This window comes from Ovis canadensis, chromosome 9, assembly GCF_042477335.2.
Source record: "Ovis canadensis isolate MfBH-ARS-UI-01 breed Bighorn chromosome 9, ARS-UI_OviCan_v2, whole genome shotgun sequence".
Lineage (NCBI taxonomy): Eukaryota > Metazoa > Chordata > Mammalia > Artiodactyla > Bovidae > Ovis > Ovis canadensis.
Genome location: NC_091253.1, coordinates 25,631,788 through 25,652,240, shown reverse-complemented (window position 1 = coordinate 25,652,240; position 20,453 = coordinate 25,631,788). Strand labels below are relative to the sequence as shown.

General features: G+C 65.4%; 1 protein-coding gene across 7 annotated transcripts in view; it reads left to right on the top strand.

Moving 5' to 3' along the window:
- The first annotated feature begins 286 nt into the window (after positions 1 to 286).
- The window catches only part of PTP4A3 (protein tyrosine phosphatase 4A3), a 32,025-nt gene continuing 11,858 nt past the window's right edge, over positions 287 to 20,453 (top strand). The window contains exons 1-2 of one of the 7 annotated variants that reach the window (XM_069600860.1): positions 16,106 to 16,400; positions 17,050 to 17,151. The gene's annotated coding sequence lies outside the window, so the exon portion shown is untranslated. Of the gene's footprint in view, positions 408 to 16,105; positions 16,431 to 17,049; positions 17,152 to 20,453 lie in introns of those variants that run through there. The other 6 variants (XM_069600859.1, XM_069600865.1, XM_069600858.1 and 3 more) reach the window with 6 other exon arrangements.

The window sequence follows — 20,453 nt, the reverse complement described above, 5'->3', positions numbered from 1 at the left end:
CTCAGCCCCAAATGAAAAGGGGAAAGTCCAGGACTCCAGAAGTTTCCTGAAAGCCTAGGACGCCGGACTCCATCTCTCGGCCTCGGCTTCACCTCGGGGTCGAGTCTACCCCGGTCCCCTAACCGCCCCGCCGTCCTGCCGCAGCGGGCTTGCTAGGGAGACCGGACAGCGCTCAAAGCCCACGGCCACGCCCCTTCTCTCCCGGGCGGGGCTCTGGGGCCCGCGCGCGCGCGCCCGCGGGTGCCCCCGGGTGGGGAGCACTCCCATTGGGCCGCGCCGCCCACGTGACCCGGCGGGCAGGGCCTCGCGCGCCCGGAGCGGGGCCGCGCCTGCGCGCGCCGGAGGCTCGTGCACGCGCACGCGCGCCCCGAGCCCTCCGCCCGTGGAGCCGGCGCCCGGACCGCCAGGTCAGTCTCCTCGCGCCCGCCCGGGCGGGGGCGCGCGCGGTGCGGGCGCGCGGCGGGGCGCGCGGGCCGAGGGCGGGCCGCTTCCTGGGGGGCCGGGACCCCAGCGCCCCGCGGCCTCGGCGGCGCGAGTGAGGGCCCGGCGTCTGCCACGTGCAGCTCTCAGCCCGGGGTGGGGTGGGGGGCCGGCTCGGGGCGCCGCCCGCTGCTTCCCCTCCGTGGCGGGCGGTGGACGCCTGGCTGGGAGGCTTGGTCCCTGCTCCCGATCCCGGGGGCGGAAGACCCTCATCCAGAGTCCCTGTGCCCCAAGCAGCGCCGGGGATCGCGTGCCGCCCCCCAACCCCCTGTCAGTTTGCTCCTCCGCACAGTTTGGGGGCACTTGGTCTCTAGCGCCCCTGCCCGCCACGAACCCCACGGGGCTTCCCGGCCCCGCGGATGGCGCCCAGGTTGAGCTCCAGGTGCTGGGGACCCGTGCGAGCCCTGGCTCTCAGACCGCGTGGGCGCTGGTAGCCTGGCAGCGGTTCATCTGTCCAATCAGTACCCCAGCTTAGAGCAGGTCCCAGCCTTGGCCAGGCGGCTCGGGGGCACGCTCCTGTGTTCTCCAGGGCAGCTAGCTGGTGGCCGGTGGAGTTGGGGTGGGTGGCATGTCAGCTCCATGACCGCAGAGCAGCTATCGCCCTGGGCCTGGCCTTACCCGGGTGGGGTGTGGTGACCCCACAGGCCGGACCCTGATCACGGGTCTGAGGGTGAGTGGGGTCCAGGCCAGAGGTCACAGTGTGCTGGGCATTCTGGCCCTGGGCAGCGGGCAGGCACTGTGCCTCCCCTCCTGGCTGGTGGGCTCTGTGGTCAGCCCAGCAGGTGGTGGTGAGTAGTGCCTGGGAGGTTAGCATCAGTGGAGTGTAGACTCCAGTGGGTCCTTGGTCCCAGGCTGCAGCCGTGTAGGGCTGTGGACTAGAGGGCGGTCAGTGGACACAGGGTGCCTGTGGCCTTGCCTGGATGGGGACCCCACCTCTGCAGCTCTGTGTGGGCGCCTTGCCTCAGTGACCTCCTCAGATCTGTCCATGAGGTTATTAACTCTGCTTCTCAGATGAGGAAATAAAGGCCCAGAGAGGTAGAGTCATGTCCAGCCCCTCCCCAGGGCCTTTGTTTTCCCCCTTGTGAAGTGGATGCTGGTGGCCCTACCTGACAGGCTGCTGGGCAGAGTAAAGGGGGCCGGAGGTGGGCTTGGGGGTCTCTCCACAGCCACCCAGGCCTCCCTCACTGCAGGTATTCAAGAAGAGAGAATGCCCCCCACTATCCCCTCGGGGAGCTGGCCTCCACCAACAGCCCCGCAGTGCTTGCCACGCAGTCCGTGCCAGGCGCCGTGCTGGACTGAGGGGTGGCTGATGGTGCGCTGGTCTGTTGTCTGAGTGATGGTCCTTGGTGGAGCCACAAGGTGGCGTTCCCTTCTCACAGAGTCACCAACACTTGAGCGCCTACTGTGTGCTGGGCCTTGATAAGCTGTTATCAGGGCAGACCTGGCCCTGGCCCCGTGGAGCTGGCAGTCAGGTGGCAGTGCCCATGCCTGCAGGTGGCGACAGTGCCAGGAGGAAGTGGAGCTGGGCTGGGGGCTGGTGAGGGGCAGAGGGCAGCCTTAGGAGGGGCTGGCGTGGCTGTCCTGTCTTGGGCATGGTGGACCACCAAGCCCGCCTCAGGTCCCCCGCCTCACCATACGCTTCTCTCACTTGGGAGAGTGATACCAAGTGGCTGATGAGGCTGTGTATGCCCACGACGCACATGTCCAGGGGCCACGCTGCAGGCACTGAGGACCAGGGTACACGTGTGGCCCTGCTCTCATGCACCCGATCTTCAGGGCTGGGTGTTTGGGCGGCTGGTGGGGTGTGCTGCTGGGCTGGCTGGAGGGCGCAGGGCTTGGCCTGCTGTTTTCCCTCCATCCTGTTGTTTTCCTGGCCAGGACTCCAGGCCCGGGGGCCCTCTGAAGGCTGGAGGCTGTGAGGGCAGGTCCATTTCTCTGGAACAAGACTCTGTTCACGTCCCCAGGGCCAGAGCGTCTCCTGTCGCTGGGAGCCTGGGCGGCAGGGGTGGTGGCTCCCTTCCAGGTAATGAAGTCGAGCCTCGGAGAAGGTGGTTACTGGGGTGTGTCAGTGCCCGCTGAGTGCCAGGCCCCTTCCGTCTGTCCTGGTCTGTCCCCCAGCAACGGGAAGTCGTCGTCCGCCTGCCCTACAGCGAGAGGCCAAAGTTCACTGAGCCTCTTCACTTCCTGAGGTCACAGGGGCCCCAGGCAGTGGTGGTGCAGGAAGGGGAGCCCCTCTGTCCAACGCCACTTCTGACCTGGTGCCGCGAGTCCTCCTGGGTGGCTGGAAAGGGTTCCTGTTGGGAATCTGGAAGGGCCGCCCAGGCCAGGGGTGGGGGGAAGCCACGGCCAGGCCCAGGACTTGTTACAGTGACCCCTCTGTGGCCTAGTGGCCCTGGTCTGGCCTGGCTTGGGGTCTGGCCCCTCGCTGGCCTCTGTTAGGAGTGTGAGTCCCCTGCCAGCCCTCACAAGGCAGGTGGTGTGTACACTGGACGTGAGCACCAAGCCGCAGTGCCAGAGGCCTCGGCGGGCAGGGAGGCGGCTCAAGCCTTGCAGAGACCAGAGAACTCGTTTCTAGAAGGTGGTGTTCCTCCAGGATGACTGGCCGGGGGTTCTGCTGTTCTCGGCCATTGCAGCCTCCGGGAGGCACATCAGGAGGAGCTCGTCCAGTGGTCAGACCTGAGCCCCACGTGGCTCCTCCCGCTGTCTCCCCTTCTCAGGCCTCTGAGCCACGAACCCACTCTCTCTCCTGGGTCTTCCCGGCCACCGCCTTTATTGTGCACTTACTGTGTGCCTGCCCAGAGCTTGGCTGAGTCCTGGATGAATCCAGGGGTGGATGTCATTGCCCTGGGTTTCCATCCTGCACCCGCAAATGAGGGGCCAAGATCAGATCTGAGGTTGTCAAGGGGGGTGGCGCCCCCAGAAGCTTGGTGCTCTGTGTGTGCACCCCCACGTCCCCCAGGCAGGAAGCAGCATGGCAGACGCGGGTAGGTGGAAGGTTGGGGCTGCCTTGTGCCCTGGTTCCATTTCCTGACTCAGATTCTGAGGGAAGGGGCGGCGGGAGCTATGGAGTGTTCTAGAGCAGGGTGGTGGGGTGGTCTCTGGTGCAAGGCGGGGCGCTGATGTGCTGGAACGGGGCTCAGCCAGGAGGTCAATGCACGAGGTTGTGGGTCTCCCCGGCACCCAGGCCTGCCTGCCTGGAGCCCTCCTTGGTTGATAACAAGTCATTAACTGTCTGGCTCTAAGCCAACTTTTCTCCTCTGGGGTCTCAGTTCCCCTCCTGTGGAAGGGGGGCTCTGACCCGCTGTCACCAGCTCTTCCATCCCCCTAGCCCCTCCTGGGAGCGGCCTGAGCCTGTTCCCATGGCCTCACTCGCCGCACAGACCCCGAAGCCGGGGCTGGCCCAGCTGGAGGAGGCGGGCGGCCCTGCCCTGTCCCCTTCCCGTGGGACTGGTGCTCCCGGCCGCTCTCCGGGCCCCGGGGCCCTCCTGTGACTCAGGCTTCCTGGAAGAGGCGTGGGAGGGCCAGAAGGATTCCCCGCCACCCCACCCGGAGCTCCGCGGCGGCCCCCTGCAGCGGGTTACCTGCTGCCGGCCCTGCGCCTGCACCCAGCCGTGCGCCTTTCTGCTGTGCCCGCTGGCGTCCCTGGGTATCGTCTGCTGAAGCTAGGGTGGCCCTCCTCCTCCTTTGCCTAGCCCAGGCCCTGCCAAGCCAAACATTCCCTCCGCTTTCATCTCCCTACGGGGTCAGCTGCTGGGCCTTCTCCTGGCCTTCACTTCTCTCTGGCTGGCTGCCCACCAGCGCATCTGCTGGGAATTGCCACGAGGAGCTCAGGGGGTGCCCGAGGGTGCCTGGGACTTCCCGCCAAGACCTCGCTGTCCCCTCCACATGGCCCTAGGGAGCCCAGAGCCATGGCCCCAGCTCTGCCAGGCTTCTGGGTGACCCTGGGCCAGCCTCTGCCTTTCCTGGGCCTCAATTTTCTTGTCTAGAGAATGGGGAGCTTGGAGTAGACCCTGGACCCCACCGCAGACTGGATGGGGGTCAAGACAAAGCTGGTGGCCTTGGCGGTTTAGCTGGAGCCACCTGAGCCAAACGACCCACTTGCAACCGTGCGTCTGCCCCGTGTGACCGCCTGGCAGACTAGCCCTTTAAGTCTCCAAGGCTGCGACCTCGGAAGGGGCCGTCTGGGGGGCCTCCGTTCGCCTGTCAAGTTGTGCTCTTGGGCCTGACCCTGTGCAGGGCATGGGCAGAGAGGGCCTGGGGCCCTACCTTGACGGTACTGCCCACCCCAGGAGCTCACGTCGGGGGTGGATGGAGCATCACCTCAACCGTGCTCCGTGTTAGTGTTCAGCACAGACTTGGTGGTGCTCCTCATGATGGGGCTCCTCATGAAAATTCAGACCAGCCCAGGAGGTTCATAACTGCTCTGAGCACTGGGCTGCTGGGCCTGTGCTGGATTACACAGGAACAGGCTGCTAAATAATGTGCAGTTATTCACTTGAATCTCCCTCGCCGCTGACTGCGGGCCTCTCTCCTGGTGGCACCCGGGGGCCAGGATGGACCCTTTTATGAATCAGCACCCCCGTGATAGACTCCTCTCTTCAGGTGCGCCCCTCTTGCCTTGTCACCACCAGCTTGGCTGCTGTGTAGTGGGGTAGGGGGCGCAGGCTACTGGCCCCCTACTCAGTCCTGCCTTCGTGTGCCCCTCGAGGGGCTGCCAGGCCTGCACTGGCCCCGTGGGGCATGGGAGAGGGCAGAGAGAGGTGGTCCTGACCCTGGGAGGGACCACGGGTGGACAGGAGGACCTGCAGGGGACAGCTGTCACCTTCCTGCAGCGTGCATCCCCCAGACTTTGAGGTTGTGTGGGGACGGGAAATCAGGGAGGCCTTCTGAGAGGAAATGGTATCCCACCTGGGCTTGAAGGATGTGGTCATCACAGCGGCTGGAGGGGAGCCGGGTGAGGGTGGCTCCCCGGGACTCAGGGCCTGAGTTAAGAGCATCTCCTCAGTGGCCGTCGTGAGGCTGCTATGGGCTGGAGGGGTGAGGGTCCAGGCGCGGCCTTCATCCTCTCGGTCAGCTGGGTGGCAGTGGCTGTCGCTGCCCGGTCTCCCAGAACCAAGGGCCCCGGTCCAGGGGCAGATGTGCTGTCACCGGTGCCTCCTGAGCTGGGGCTGGGCTGTCCTTGTTGAGGGGCCTGGAGCTGGACTGTCGTCCCCCCATTTACAGATGAGGAGCCTCCAGGTGCGTGCTGAGGTGGGGGCTGACCCGCCTCTGCCCAGCCACTGACTCATCGTGCCCTGGGGACCCTCTCCTCTCTGGCCTCGGTGTCCCCTGCCTCTCAGATGGGGCAGGGGTCCCTGTTTCTGCAGGCGGGCAGGCCTGATAAGGAAGGGCCGTGGTGGGCAGGAGGCCCTGCTTCTGGCCCACCGGTGGGGCCTGTCCCGCTCCGTAGATGGAGGTGCGCGTGTCGGGAGGTGTCAAAGGGGGCGTCCGGGGAGGGGGGCAGAAGGTGCTCTGCTGAGGGCGCAGCCCTCCCCTCCTCCATGGCCCCGGGGCTGGCCCGTTCCCACGCTCGCGGGCAGCCCGCAGGAAGCCATCTGGAGGCCTTGTTTACCCCTCCCCCCAGCTTCCCTGGCAGGAAGTCACCGGAAGGGCCGTCCCGAGGGGCCCCCAGGCCTGTGAGGACAGCCAGCGGCTGGGGGTCCCCGGGTGGGGTGTGGGGGGCAGGGAACGTGGAGGACGGAGCCGGGCAGAGCCTGCAGGGCGTGCGGCCTGGAGTGCACAATGAGCTGCTCATCAGAGTGTCCAGCCGTCTGTCCACCTTGTCAGCCGCCCCTGTCCCCCACCTGTGGTCCAGTGTGGCCACAGTCCACGACGTCAAGGTCTCCACACGTGCACGACGCCGCTGCGGCCTCTGCCCTGGGTGGGCTGCGTGCGGTTAGGGGAGGTGGGGGTCCAGGGAGCTGGAGGAGGAGCCCCTAACCCAGAGGAAGACACTTGGTGCCAGCTGAGGGCCAGGGAGGAGGTGGCGAAGGGGGCAGGGAGAAGGCTGCAGGCAGTACTGGCCCCATGCTGGGGCCGAGGGGAGGCAGGAGATGGGGGGAGCACCGGCGGGGTCTGGGGGTGTGGATGGTGAGGGTAGGGGTGACTGTGCCTTGCCGACCCTTTCTCTCTCCCCTCACGGCCCCTCCAGCCTTCCCCAGGGCCCCCACGAGACACCCCCAGCCCCAGATCGGCCTGCAGGTCTGGACGTGGCTGGGGCAGGATTGGGGCCTGGGCTCCCGCCGCTCGGGACATGCCCAGCTGCCCCAGCCTTTGCCGCGACCCCAATGCCCACTGACTGGCCCGAGTGTGGCCGGCCGGGCCTGGGCCCTGTTCCCACGGACACTGCCAGGCCTGCCCGGCTTCAGGACGGACGCTGGCCCTTTGCGTCCTGTGTTCTTGGCTGCCTTGCTCCTGCCTGGCCTCCTGTTTTCAGAAGGACCCTGGTGGGCTCGGGGTCAGACGCCCCTGTCTGGCCAGCCCTGGGGAGGCGAGAGGGCATCCTCGCCGGGCCTCCTGCTCTGCTCCCGCCCCCTCTTCCCCGTCTCCCGCCTTTGGCTCCCCGTCCTTCCCCCTCACCCCCCTCCCAGTGAAAGGCTCTGGCCCCGGGTCCTTGTGGGCACAGGCTCCCAGAGAGGGGGCTGGGGTTTCAGGGCCTGGGTGAGCGCGTCGTGCCCTGCCCCCACTTCCCACCCCGAGGAAGTGAGCGTGAGAACCAGGGCTTCGGGTGATCTGGGATGCCGGACCCGCTGCCGGGAGGCGTGGCCACCAGCCAGCCCTGGGCCAGGGCGCATGGTCCAGGGGCACCCATGGGCCTAGGACAGGCAGCCTCGGGCCTGGCCCAGGAGGGTCCCTGACCCTTCTTCCCAAGCACCTACTTCATGCCAGGCCTGCTAGTCTGTGTCCCAGCCTTGCAGCCGCCCTGGGGGTGTGGGTACCTCCCAGAGGTGGAGTGTGGCTGACCCAGGTCTGAGCAGTGCTGGCCTTGCCCCACTGCCTTGGAACGAGACACTGAGTGCAGCACAACGCGGGGTGCTCTCTTTAAGAGACTTCGGGAGGCGGCAGAGGCTGAGGCTGGGTTCTCCGGTGCTCGTCGAGAGGTTTCTGAAATGGGAGAAGCCTTGAGGGGTGCTAGGGAACACTGAGCCGAGGACCCCCAGACTGTGTCTTCCTGGATGCGGTGTGCTCTGTGATGGCCTGTGAAGCGGGGCTCCACGGCCCTGCCCTTCGGTGAGGGGCCTGGGTGGAAGCTGGGTCAGAGATGGGGGCTTCCCAGTGTGTTGGGGGTCCAGCTGAGGCCGGGGCTCCTCGGCAGCTGAGGGCCTCTCTTCTTTTGCCGTTGCTAGAGCTGTGCTCTGGGGGTGTCTGGCCTCCAGGGTCATCCCCGGGCTGCTGTGGCCGAACTCACTGTCATGCGAGGAACTGAGCTTTGCTCCCCGAGAGTGCCCTGGGGTCCGTAGCACAGCCAGGGCCCCTGTAGGAGCTCAGTGAGAGCTTGTGAGCAGGTGAGCAGGCTTCCAAGGAGGTGGGACTTGCAAAGGTGCAGGAGGGCCAGGAGGGAGTCCTGGGGCGGTGGCACCCGCAGGCAGAGGCCTGGTGGTGGTGCAGGATGGTGCGGGGACAGACTCACCGTGGGCGCAGAGAGCCAGAGGCAGGGTCTGGGGGTGTGATTCAGTAATAGCAGGAGGGCAGTCCTCGAGGGCTCAGGTAAAGAATCCACCTGCAGTGCAGGCGACAGGAGACGAGGTTGGATCCCCGGGTCGGGAAAATCCCCTGGAGAAGGAGGTGGCAACCACTCCAGTATTCTTGCCTGGAGAATCCCATGGACAGAGGAGGCTGGTGGGCTACAGTCCGTGGGGCTGCAGAGAGTCGCCTCTATGCAGCACACAGGTGAGGCCGGAGAAGAGGAGGAAGGAAGCGGCGGGGGGCCTTCCTTCCAGCCGTAAGCATGCCGTGTTTCCCTCGGCGTGATTCGGCCGAGGCGGACAGGACTGATTCAGCTTTCACCACGTAGGGAGTAGGGGTGGCGTGGGGGCCCTGGGATGCCAGCGGGGGACTGGCTCTGGGTAGATGCTCCCCAGTCCTGGTCACCCCAGGTGGCTTCAGTTACCTGGGCCCAGGTGCTGCCAGCTCAGCGCCCGTGGCAGTCCTCTCGCCCCTGGCCGGGGATTCTGGGGAGTTTCCACTGCCTCACCCTCACCTCGCGCTTGACTCTGTGACTTGCCTGGATCTGGGATCGCAGAGACCCCCTCATCCCTCTGGCGACTCCGAGGACCAGTGCCCACCTCAAGCCCACCCGCCCTGGGGACCCTGCCCTTGCCTGCCTTGAGGCCTCTGCTCAGGCCGTGCCCTCCGCCCAGACGCCAGCCCCCGTTTGCCCGGTTGGATCTCTTAAGGCAGAAGGGGGTCGGCGTGCCCTTCTGTGACTGCTGGGTGCTGTCCAGCTCTCTTGGGACGTCTGTACCTGCCCTGGATGTGGGGGAGTCTCATGGACGTGCCGCTTTGTCTGGCACGGATGGTGGCATTGCCCTGTCGAACAGCTCCCGTCTCTCTCCTCCTCTCTGGTTTTAGCACTTGGAATCGAGGGATTCTCCTCTGAACCAGCACTGCCGCCTGCCAGTCCCATCACAGATGGAATAGATCTTAGACCCGTGGTCACTACTTGTCTGACAATTATGTTTTTAACTTCTAAAAAGGCTTTGACCGACCTTCCCCTTCCTTGAAGGCCAGCCCTGTCCTGCCTGGACCCTGGAGGCCCCTTCCCTCCCGGCCAGCTGCTGGGGCCTCTGTCCCCCCAGGACCTGGGCAGCCTGGTGGGCCTGGGAAGGAGCTGACCAGGCGCTGCCACGTGTGGCCCCCGTGTCACCCGGACCCTCCCGTGCAGCCCTGCTCCTGGCAACGTGCTGCAGCTCAGTCCCCATGGGTGAAGTGAGACCAGACCTGGAAACGACCCACATGTCCTCTCTCCATACTGCGGACGTCACTCAGCGTCCTGATCTACCTGACAGTGTGGGTGAGCCTGGGAGGCGTTATCCGGAGTGAAGGGACCCCGATGTGAAGGCCCACACGTGATTTACTCCGTTTGTGTAAAACGTCCAGAACAGGCAAATCCACTGAGACAGAGAGCAGATTCACCGTTGCCAAGGCCTGGGGCAGGGGGATGGGCAGTGCCTGCTGACAGGCGTGGGGTACCTTTAGGGCGTGATGGAAATGTTCTGGAATTGGTGGTGGTGATGACTACACGACACTGTGAGTGTACTAAAAAAAACACCGAAGCGTGCACTTTCAGATAGCTAAAAGGGGGAACATCACGTTAGGTGAATTTTATCTCCATTAAAAAAAAAAAAATTTAAACAGCTCCCCTGCCCTACACAGCCTGGCTTGAGCAGGCTCACAGTTAGTCTGGCAAATAGGATTAACCCGGCTCTGGCCCAGGGCTCCAGCAGGCAGGGGCTCGGTCCACTCTTGCAGGAGAAAGTGAAGCAGCACCTGCTCGCTGTCGGGACGCCGGGCCCAGCAGGTGCGGGAGCACAGGTAGGCATCCTTGCCCCTGGTCTGCGTGGATAGGGGACTGATGGCCTTGGGGCAGGTCGATACCTGCACACAAAGGCCCCTCCCCTGCTCTGGGACCCCTATCCCCCTGCGGCGTGGGGCCTGTGTTCTCTGTTTGGGATCTGTTGGTGCCTCCCCCGCTTTGGTCCCAGAGCCCAGGCGGCAGGGTGCCCCAGGGGCCTGGGCACAGAGCTGGGCGGGCACTTGGGCAGCTCCTGTTGTGCTCTGCCCCCCAGGTCCCCGCAGGGGCTCAGCGTCGCCAAGGGGTCAGATGGAGCAAAGAGGGCGCCCGCTTGGTGGCCTCTGAAGTGTGTCCCCTGCCTGGTCTGTCCCTGCCCATATTTTTCTTTTTACGTCGGCCTTGCTGGGTCTGGTGAGGAGGGGCTGCCTGGCACTCACGCCCATCTGGCCCTGGGCGTTTTTACTGAATTGGAGTCTAATTGATTTACTGTGTTGTGTTAATTTTTTCTGTACAGCCAAGTGGCTCTTATACATATGTATATACTCTTTAGTCACTTGGGCATGTCCGACTCTGCAACCCTGTGGACTGTAGTCCGCAAGGCTCCTCTGTCCGTGGAAGTCTCCAGGCCAGAATACTGGAGTGGGTAGCCGTTCCGTTCTCCAGGGGATCGTCCCAACCCAGCGATCGAAGCTGGGTCTCTTACATTGCAAGCAGATTCTTTACCCACTGAGCCACAAGGGAAGCCTGCTGCATCCGTATTCTTTTTCACGTTCTTTTGCTTTATGGTTTAGCACGGGATATTGAGTAGAGTTCCCTGTGCTGTACAGCAGGACCTGCTTGTCTGACTTTGGGCATCCGTGCCCGGCCTGGAGAAGGTGTCGCCAGGGGCCTCCCGGCCTCCAAGGTGCTGGCCGGCAGCGTCCCCTCCCAGTCCTGGCCTGGCTCTCGGGAGGAGGCCTGTGGGCTGCTGCTTCCTCTGACCGTGGGAATGGCTGGCATGATGCTGCCAGGTGGAGACAAGTCCCTGGGCCCTGGGGGCGACCCTCAGGCCAGCTCCCCCAGCCTCTGCCCCCAGCCCCTCCCAGAGGCTGTGGAGCTGTGCTGTGCGGTCCAAGGAGAGGGGCTGAAGTCAGCCGCTGGGCAGGGAGGGATGGGGTAGCTGAGGCTGCCCGCTGGCCCGCAGCCATGCCCAGAGCCCCTCAAGGGAGCTGGGGCCCGGTGCAGACCCCAAGCTGGAAGGCACCTCAGCCCCGCAGGAGGCTCAGCCCTGGAGAGGAGGGTTTCCCACGGGTCCTCTGTCCCCATGGGTCCCCACTCCCTCCCTGGGAGCTGAGCAGGTGCTTAAGCTGGGGGTGCAGGCGCCCAGGTCCTGACACCCGGCTGCCCCGGACATGCGGTGCTGGCCTCTGCTGCCTTCTGTCTGGGGAAGCCGTGCTGCTAGGGTTGGTGGGGCTGTGGCGGGGGCGCTGAGCTCCCCGCGGCTGGGGCCTTCCAGCTGCCCTCCCTGGCTGGGCGTCTGGGCCGTTCTTGTGGAAGGGGACCCCTGCATCCAGGAGCTAATCCTGCCACCCTCAGGTCACTGTCGCCATGGCATGGCCCAGGTGGGGACACGGGGGAGGGGAGGAGTGCGTGCTCGGCCCTCGCCCTGCTGTGATGGCCACGCAGTGACTGCCAGCGTGGCCTGCCCGCCGCACCCCTCAAAGCCCTGCCCGCAGTCTTCATCGTCCGTCCTCACAGAAGGGGCCCAGGCTCAGAGAGATGCTCCCAGACACACAGGCGAGCAGGAGGGGGGACCAGGCCTAGAGGCTCTCAGACCCTCGCTGCTGGGGCCCTCCTCTGGCCTAGCCTGCTGTTGCCGAGGTGGGTTCTGGGAGGCGCCTCGTTGCTAGTGCCTGGCTTCAGAAACATTCTGGAAATGCGCTGCTGACTGCCCGCCTCCAGATTGCCCTGTGTGTAGAGAAATGAAGGCTCCGAGTCACCCTGTGGGAAGAAGTCCTCTCAAGTGTCCAATAAACCACTGGGAGGATCAGGACCCTGAATGTGGACCCTCCAGGGGATCCCAGAGTCCTCTCAGAGCCCCCGTGGGTGCCCAGCACAGTGGGAGCATCCAGGGACTCAGGCAAGGCTGCTCGGGAGGGGAGCTTCCTTCCAGACCCAGGAGAACAGCCAGCAGCAGCCCCATGTGGAATTAGCTTCCAGTGAACCCGTTTCACAGATGAACAAACTGAGGCAAAGCAAGGCTGAGAGACGTGCCCAGTGGCACACAGCTTGCAGTGGGGAAGCCAGGGTGGGAACCGGCGCAGGCTCCCAAGCTTGTGCTCTGCCGGGAGGGGCAGACTCTGTGGACAGAAGCCTGGGTCTGGGGTGATGAAAGGGACCCATTCCCTTCCCCTTGGCCCACGGAGAACATGCCTGGCCTGGGGGTTCGAGTGAGGCTGCACCTCAGCGTCTCACGTCCTCTCTGGGCCCCAGGTTCCCATCAGTCAGACGATCACTGGCACCCGCAAAGTTATGGGGGTGGTGGTGTTGACCCGCATGAGGCAGGCGGAGCCCCAGGCTGGAGGCTGTGTGTGACGAGGCGTTCCTGGGGTTGTGGCCCAGCAGGGCAGGGGGTGCCCGTGTGGGCACAGGGGGTTCCAGCCACAGTCAAAGCCTCCCCTGTGCACTTAGGGTTGGAGCTGTTGGAGAGCAGAGAGCAGAACCCCCACATGCTGCGGGAGGCTATGGTTCTTTGTGCGGCCAAGGGCCCAGCACAGGGATTTGTGGCTGAGAAGGCCCGGAACTGCCCAATGAGACCAGCGTGACCCTGACATGCTGATGATGCCAGTGGGCTTTTTGGAAGGGGACAGCGTGGGGTCCCCCGGCAGGACCCCTGCCCCAGGTAGAGGCCGCACATCCTGTGGCTGGGACCTGCTTTGGCTGTCCCCTTGCACCGGCTCTTTGGGGGCACTGGGGGGCTGCGTCTCGCTGCCAGGCCGGCCCAGAAATAGCCATGACCTTCTGCACCCAGCTTGGCAGCGCCCGGGCTGAGAGGCCTACGTGCGCCCGGCCGAGTCCTTGCAGGGTGGCTGGGCTGGTTATTTTGGACGTGGCCTCCGAGGCCAGGTCAGCGCTCTTTCCCGCGGTTCCTGCAGGCCCCTCTGACGTGCGTCCACCAGGGCCTTGGCCAAGGGCCCCGGCCACCTCCATGATCTCGCGCCCCCTTCCTGCCTGCCTGACCCCCAGTGGCCTTGCGCTCTGGGCACATGGTGGGGGTGGAGTAGGGGGAACTGGGCAGGCTCCGGGTGACGGGGCCTCCTGGAGCCCCAAAGTCTGCTGAGGCTGGGCCTCAGGTTCCTCTCCGGGGCCTGGTTGGAGGAGAAAATACACAGACGTGCCCACCCTGGGCTGGCCAGGAATGCTGGCTCAGCCCCTCAGAGCTGCCCTGCGAGGCCTGAGCCTCGGTTTCCTAATCCAGATGATGGGGGGCTGGGTGCCTTCCAGCGCCAGTTTGGGGTTGAATGTGGGGAGGTCCCCGTGACAAGGGCCCCGTGTGGGGCCAGGACGTGGAAGGGGCCTCCGGCCTTCTCCTCCTTTATGGGGCTGGACCCTGGGCCCAGGGTTGGGACGTGCATGGGAGGTAAGAGGAGGGGTGAGCTGGGCAGTGGCTGAGGGTGGCCTGGGGATCCTGGGGGGCCCATGGACCTGGGTTCAGCTGGGCTGCAGTCTCCTGTCTAGTGAGCCAGGCAGGGGGTCCTGCTCTGGCCAGGCTCCTGGGTGTGGGGGTGGACCGAAGTGACCATCACACCCTGATGCTCCAAGATCCACTCGACCCTGGGCCCCCAAGGTCCCTGGCACGCTGCTGCCAGGGTCCTGAAGGAGGAGGGGCCGGCGCAGCTCCCGACCTCCCTGGTGGGTGCAGAGGGTTCGGGTGGGCACAGGGGACTGGCGGCCCTGCCTGAGGGTGCTGGGGGGAGCTGACCCTGCTCCCCCTTGGGAGGGAGAGTGCCTGCTGGGTGCTGGCTGCTTCTCAGAGCCCCTCTCCTCTGCTCAGACTCTCCCACCCACCCTCAGGGACCCTGTCCCCTCACTGTCCCCAGGAGTTAGCCATAGCCCCTTCTCCACGGAGAGGGGGTGGGGGCCATCGCCCAGCTTGATCAGGATCCATCCCGCAGGGTGGGCTTTGCTGGAACCCAGTCATGTGCGCACTCCGCCCCTGCCCGGCAGGCCGCCTGGCTGCTCTGTGGGTTCTGTGCGGTTCTGTTTTCTCGTCCTGCGCCTGGCTGCTGGCTCAGAAGGCCCAGAGAGGGGAGGAGATGGGCCCAGGGCACCCAGCAGCCAGCGGAGGAGGACTTCTGCGCCGTGGGCACTCGTGCAGGCCTTGTCCCCTTGCCGGCTGAGGACCCCTGTGGGGTCTCCAGCTGATCCTGGCGGGCAAAGGGCAGCCTCCTCTCGGGCAGTGATGCCTGTTAGGCCACATGGACCGTCTGTGAGGCCCCGTCTCCCACCCACGTTCTCTGAGGCCCCAGCGTGAGAGCCCAGAGGTCCCTCTGCCTATTGAGGGTCCCAGCGATGTGCTTGTGAAATAGGAGGGGCTGGGGCTCTGCCTGGGGAGCGCTTAGCTCTCGGGAGGCCAGGATCAGGGGCCTCCTCGGGGCCTCCGTGTTCCTGGCAGGGGCTTGCGCTGGTGGGGGGGCAGCGTGAGGGCCTCTCAGGGGCCATCGGTGTCAAGTGGATCCGTGAAACTCCATGCCCTTCCCGGAGTCAGGCCCATTCTGGGCATCGGCCTTTAGGGGCCTTGGAGACAGGGTGGCATGGTGCCAGGAGTCGGTGCCAGCCCCACGGGGCCCAGGAGGAGTATGCCAGGGCTGTGGGTGCTGGTCTAACTCCGAGCGCAGGGCAGGCTTGAAGTTCCGTTCCTCCTGTCTAGAATCCCAGTGTGATGGGCTCTGCATCCCAGATAACCAGACCCCACCCCTGCCGGGGCTGGGGGGGCTCTCCCAGCAGAGAGCCTGGGGGCCTGGCAGGACCTACAGAACACCGCTCCCAGCCCCCCAGGTCAGCCCAGCTGCCTGTGTGAATACAGATGTCAAGGTCCCCGGCGGGTGGGAGGCCTGGGCCCAGAACGGTGGACACCCCATGTCTGTGTGGGGGACCCAGGCAGCGTCGGGCCAGAGGGCTGGGGGATTGCTGAAGAGGGCTTTGGGGGTTGGCCGAGGCACTGGGTAGTCACGATGGGCTGAACCTGGGTGACAGGCCCTTGGGGAAGGGCCTCCGTCTGGGGTGGTGGCTGGTGGGGACCAGCGGGGACCTAGCGATGGGGCAGGGAGGGGGAGGTTACGGGCGGCCGAATGTGGGGCAGAGGGTAGGAACTGCCCCCGTTGTGCACCGGGAGGGGTGCAAGCAGAGCATGGCCTCCCTCTGCCCCCAAGTACAGGCCTGGGGGCTGGGTGAGCCTGAAATACACACCCCACCCCAGCCCTGTGGGTTCCACCCCTCCTGATGTCACCAAGACTGGGGCAACATCCTGGTGGGGGAGGGGCGAGTGACCCTGACCTTGGGAAGCAGGAACAGCCTTTCCCCCACGGGTGGGGGTTCCCACTTCCTTAGTGCTTTTGCAGCCGGCCCCAGGCCTGGGTGGGTGGGCTAGCCTGCCTGTTGGCTTTCTCCCCCACTTCCTTGTGGAGGAAACAGGACGACAGGAGGAGCTGAGCACTGAGCTCAGAGGGGGGCTCTGGGCAAACCTGGCTGCCCCCTGAGTAGGCTCGGGGGTTCCTGGGGAACTTCTTAGGTGGGGGGCAGACTGCAGAGGGCTGGGCTGTTTCTCTGGAGGTGCAGTGAGCTCCCCTCTGCAAGGAAAGGGCCCTGGGAGCCCCTTTCCAGCCCACAGCAGGCAGTGAGGAGGCAGGCCAAAGACCTGGGAAGCCCCCAAGCTGTGTCTCAGAGCGCCCACCCTGCCAGCCGCAGGCCCGGGGGCTGGGCCTCTGACCCCTCCCCAGTGCTCTGCTGCCGCCCACCTGCCCCGCCTGTCTCCTTCAGCTCTGCCTGCCAGCGGTTACAGTGCCCTGGGGACTGTCCTGCCCCCAGTGGGCCCCAGAGCCTGGCCCACGGGGGAGGGGCTCTCCTGCCCTCTTCCCGAGACTGGGGTGCCCGCCGTGAACTCCGACTTGTGTCCTGTCACCCACCCCCACCTCCCTGCTTGGCCGCCGGGACTGCCCTGGGAGCCCGGATCCTTCCGGGGCTGCCCCTGCCTGAGCCCTCGCCTCCTGGGCCGGCGGGCGGTCCCAGGGCCTTTGACGTGGGGAGGGCGGGAGGCCAGGCCTGGGATAAAGCTGGGCTGGGGGCGCGGCCTCTGCAGGCCTCCAGGACTCAGGACACGGGACAGAGAGTGAGTGTCTGGGGCTCCCGGCAGGCTCAGGTGGGTGGGGCCTGGGATGTGGGCACTGTGGGGGCAGAGCCCAAGAGACCACGGGCCTCTCGGTCCCCAGGCCTTCCTGCTCATGCTTATGGCTCAGTGGGGAGCCTCAGTGGTTTCCTCCGTCCAATGGGGCGAAGGGGCCTTGTCCTTCCAGGCCCTGTGATATTGCTGTGCGCCCTGGGCCTCCGGGGCGTGGCACCCCTGCCTCAGTGGTACAGGGTGAGGGTGAGTGGGACCGCTGGTCACACAGTTGGCAGAGAGACAGGGTCACAGTGCAGAGCAAGGCCCCAGGGCCAGTGGGGGGGGTGTACAGCCTGGTTCTTCTGCCCCTTGAGTAGTGATCGAGACCCTCCTGCACCCGTGTCCTCTCTTGTTAGACGAGGGTCACGACACAGTGACCACATGGTTGGTCACGTGTCACCATGCTGGGGCGTGAAAGGAGGCGGCAGTCCTTGCCAGCCGGGGTGAGGGGGGCTGTCTGGGGTCGCCCGGTCAGCAGGTGCCCTAGGGGGTGCTCTGGGGCTGGCGACAGCCTGACCCACGTGCGTCTGTGGTTGGTGTGGCTGTTAATGCAGATTGGGACTCTGAGCCTCACAGTGACCAGCTGGGCCTTGTCCAGCCCCCTTGTACCAAACAGATCAGGGAGGCGGAACCCCCAGCCCGGAAGTGAGGACCTCCTGGCCTTCGACTCCAGCTATCTTACGGCTTCCTCAGAACGCAGGTTCTCGACAGGCGGTAACTACCGTCGTTAATGTTTACTGTTGATGAGTGGCAGCTTAGACTGTCAGCCCTTATTACCTTGGGTTTTAATAACCCCCTGAGGGGTTGGTGCTAATTGTGTTGAGCCCGAGAGCTGCTGGGCTCTGAGTTGAGGACGCAGAGCTGCTGATGCTGATGCTTGCTGCTGGGCCACTGCTGCGGTTGCACTGAAGGCCTTGTCTGTGTTAGCATGCCCCTGGGCCCAGGCTCCCAACCGTGAGGTTTCCAAGACTCACTGGGGCGAAGAGAAGGAACCCATGTCTCAGCTCTGCTCTGTGTCTCTGTCTGGCCTCCGTGTGGAACGGGGCACGCAGTCTTCCTCAGATGGGGGGTGTGTAGGGTGAAGGCGAGGGCGATGGTGGTGGTGGAAACGTCCTGGACTGGCAAGCAGTGCGAGACAGGGCTTGCTGTTCTTGCGGGGCTCAAGGGGGTCTGGCGTGTCCCCTCTTGGGGACCTGTGCCGTGCGTGTGCGTCCTGAGTCTCTGTGCAAAGGCCGCGCCCGCTGGGAGGCCTCGTGTCCCCCACCCCACCAGCGTCCTTTCTGTCTAACTCAGTCCACTGCCTGGCTGTGTGTCCTACCACCGACCCCCACCCCACCTGGGGTTGTGGAGGTTTGCTCACTCTTGACCCACCAGTGTCCACCCCCGGAGGCCAGGGGGCAGCTGTAGGGGGGTGGTGCTCCCCCGGTGTAAGCCAGGGGAGGGGCGGCTGGGCCGTTGGCCTGTGTGGTCCAGGTGGGACCTGGTAGCCCAGTGACAGGTGGCACTGTGAAAATGCCACATTCTAACCCTGCAGGTGACAGCCTGGGAAACTGAGGCACTGGGGGAGTGAGGTCTCTTTGCAGTGACCCCAGGCTCAGTAATGCCACCTGCACGGGTTTGGGGGGGCACTCCCAGCCCCTCTGGGCAGCCACAGTATTATCCAGCCCACCTGTGCTGGGCAGTCTGGGAGGTGGCTTCTCAGGGTGGGGGTTGGGGTGCAGAGGGGTGGCCAGATGCCCCATCGGGGTGGCGGTGGGGCAGGAGAGGGCAGGGCAGGCTTTTTGCATCTACTGGTGACTTCTTCCCTTGTGTCCCCAAGCTCAGCCTAGCACGCAGCAGTGGAGGAAGATGCTCAGTGGACATTTGTGAATTGGGAGAATGAATGATGAATGGGTGCTGGCTCCCCTGTCCCCCTTGGAGGAGTCCTGAGGTCCCGGGTGGGAGCAGGGGAGGCTGCAGGCAGGACCCGGGCACCAGACTGGGCTCAGAGCCACGGCTGAGGCCTCAGGTTGGGGAGGGGGTCCTGGTCAGCGACGGGCGAACGGTGGGGCATCGGGCAGAGGCAGGCAGCCCCAGAGCACAGCCCCCCGCGTGCGGGCCTCTGGGATGAGCTGCGGCCAGGTGTCCCCGTGTGGCGGCACAGGCAGAATGCCTGGGCAGCTGGAGCCGCCTCTTCCACGCGCCACTGACCCTGCACGTGCCCCCACCGTGGGCCCCCAGCAGGAAGCGCTGACCAGCATGCGGGAGAGGGCGCTGGCTCCGGTGGGGGCCCACGCTGTGGTGGGCAGAGGTGACACCTGCAGGGCTCCTGGCAGCCCTGCCTCTCCTGCTGCCCTGTCCCCTCGTCGGAGCTGCTGCCTGCTGGCCACAGAGGCCCCGTTTTCCAGCCATTAGTGCCCATGGGCCCTTGTCCCGGCCGGGCAGGGCTTGTCATACCTTTTTCCGATGAGGAGCAGGGGCCCCCAGGGGTGGGTGGTCCCAGACAGCGTCAGGCTCAACCCCAGATCCCGTGGGCATGTCGGCCCTCTGCCTGTCCTCTGCCCTCTCCTCTTGCGCTGCGCCCTTCAGGGGAGGCCCCAGGCCCCGCAAGGTGAGGCCAGGCCAGCTGAGGCCAAGGTGGGGAGGGCCAGGGCCCCGGGAGCCCAGCTGTGGGGAGGCCAAACCCCTCACCTGGGTGCCTGCCTGGTGGTGCCATTGAGACCAGGGAGGCTTTGGGTGGGCCTGGTGGACTCGGGGTGGCCACGGGGTTCAGAAGACCCGAGGTGCCTGGTCTGGCTCACCTGGCTGCCTGCTCTGTGCCCACCACTGGTGACGGCCAGGCCAGGGCCCAGCAGCCTCGCCCACACCCACCTGCCTGCTCCTGAGTCCACAGTGGCACTGTGGCCTGCCCGGGCCGTGCTGGGGGCTGATGGCATGTGGGTGCCGGCCACTTGGGTTGGCAAGAGTGCACCAAGTCCATGAGGCACTGTTAAACCCGGTGTGGTGAGGGCGACCCTGTGCAGCATCTGGGGGCAGTGTGTTTGCAGCCCTCTTCTTATCCCCAGATCCTGGCAGAGAACAGGTGCCTTCCCCGGGTGGAAACTCAAGCCTGCTCCTAACAGCTCTGCTTCCAGGTCAGAGCCTGGGCACCTCTTGACTGGCTTGGAGCTGGCACCACTGGAAAGTGGCTTCCCTTCCTGGCAGTGTCACCACTTACAGAGGAGGTCTCAAGCTCTGGAGAGAGCAAGTGACAGCCCCAGGTCGCACAGTCGGGGCAGCTGGTTGAGCCCTGATGATGAGCTTCCAGATATGCGCTGCATGCCTGTCGCCCTCCCTGGCCAGTTCTTCCAGGAAGCCTTCCCTGACCACCCGATCCTCCAATTCTGCCCTCCACAGCGCCTACTCTGCAGGGTGCCTCCTGCTGGGGCCCATCCAGGAGGCCCTAGAAGGAGTGGATGCATAACTCGGGGAGCTGCCCAGCATGGAAGGTGCTGCCAAAGAGCAGCGAGCCCCCCACCCCCCCACCCCTGTCACCAGAGGTGTGCAAGCTGGTGATGAGACGGCGCGGGTGACCTCTGAGGTTCCTCTGGACTTCAGGGGCTGCGATCCCGTGATGGTTTCTGGATGGTGCCCAGATCTGGAGCTCTGCCCAGGACGTTGGGTCATCTGTTCCTTCCACAACAAGTGGGGGGCCTCCTAGTGCCAGGCCCTGTGCAGAGGAGGCGGGTGGAGTTGAGCCCCTCCTTCAGGACACACGTTCCCCGGGGGGTGGGGAAACTGCTCTGAAGGGCCTGTGGCTGCAGAGAGGGCAGGCAGCTGAACTTGGTCAGTGAGGGGGCCGGACCCTTGGTGCTGTGGGCACAGGAGCAGAGGGCTCTGGGGAGACTCCCCAGGGGTGGGTGTGGGCTCGGCCTGTTGGGTCCCCTCCCCGCCCCCAAGCAGCAAGTGGACTTGGGATTGTCTGGGAGGATTCCAGGAATGGCTCCTGCCCTGATAAAAATAGACTTCTCCGAAGGGCTTGGG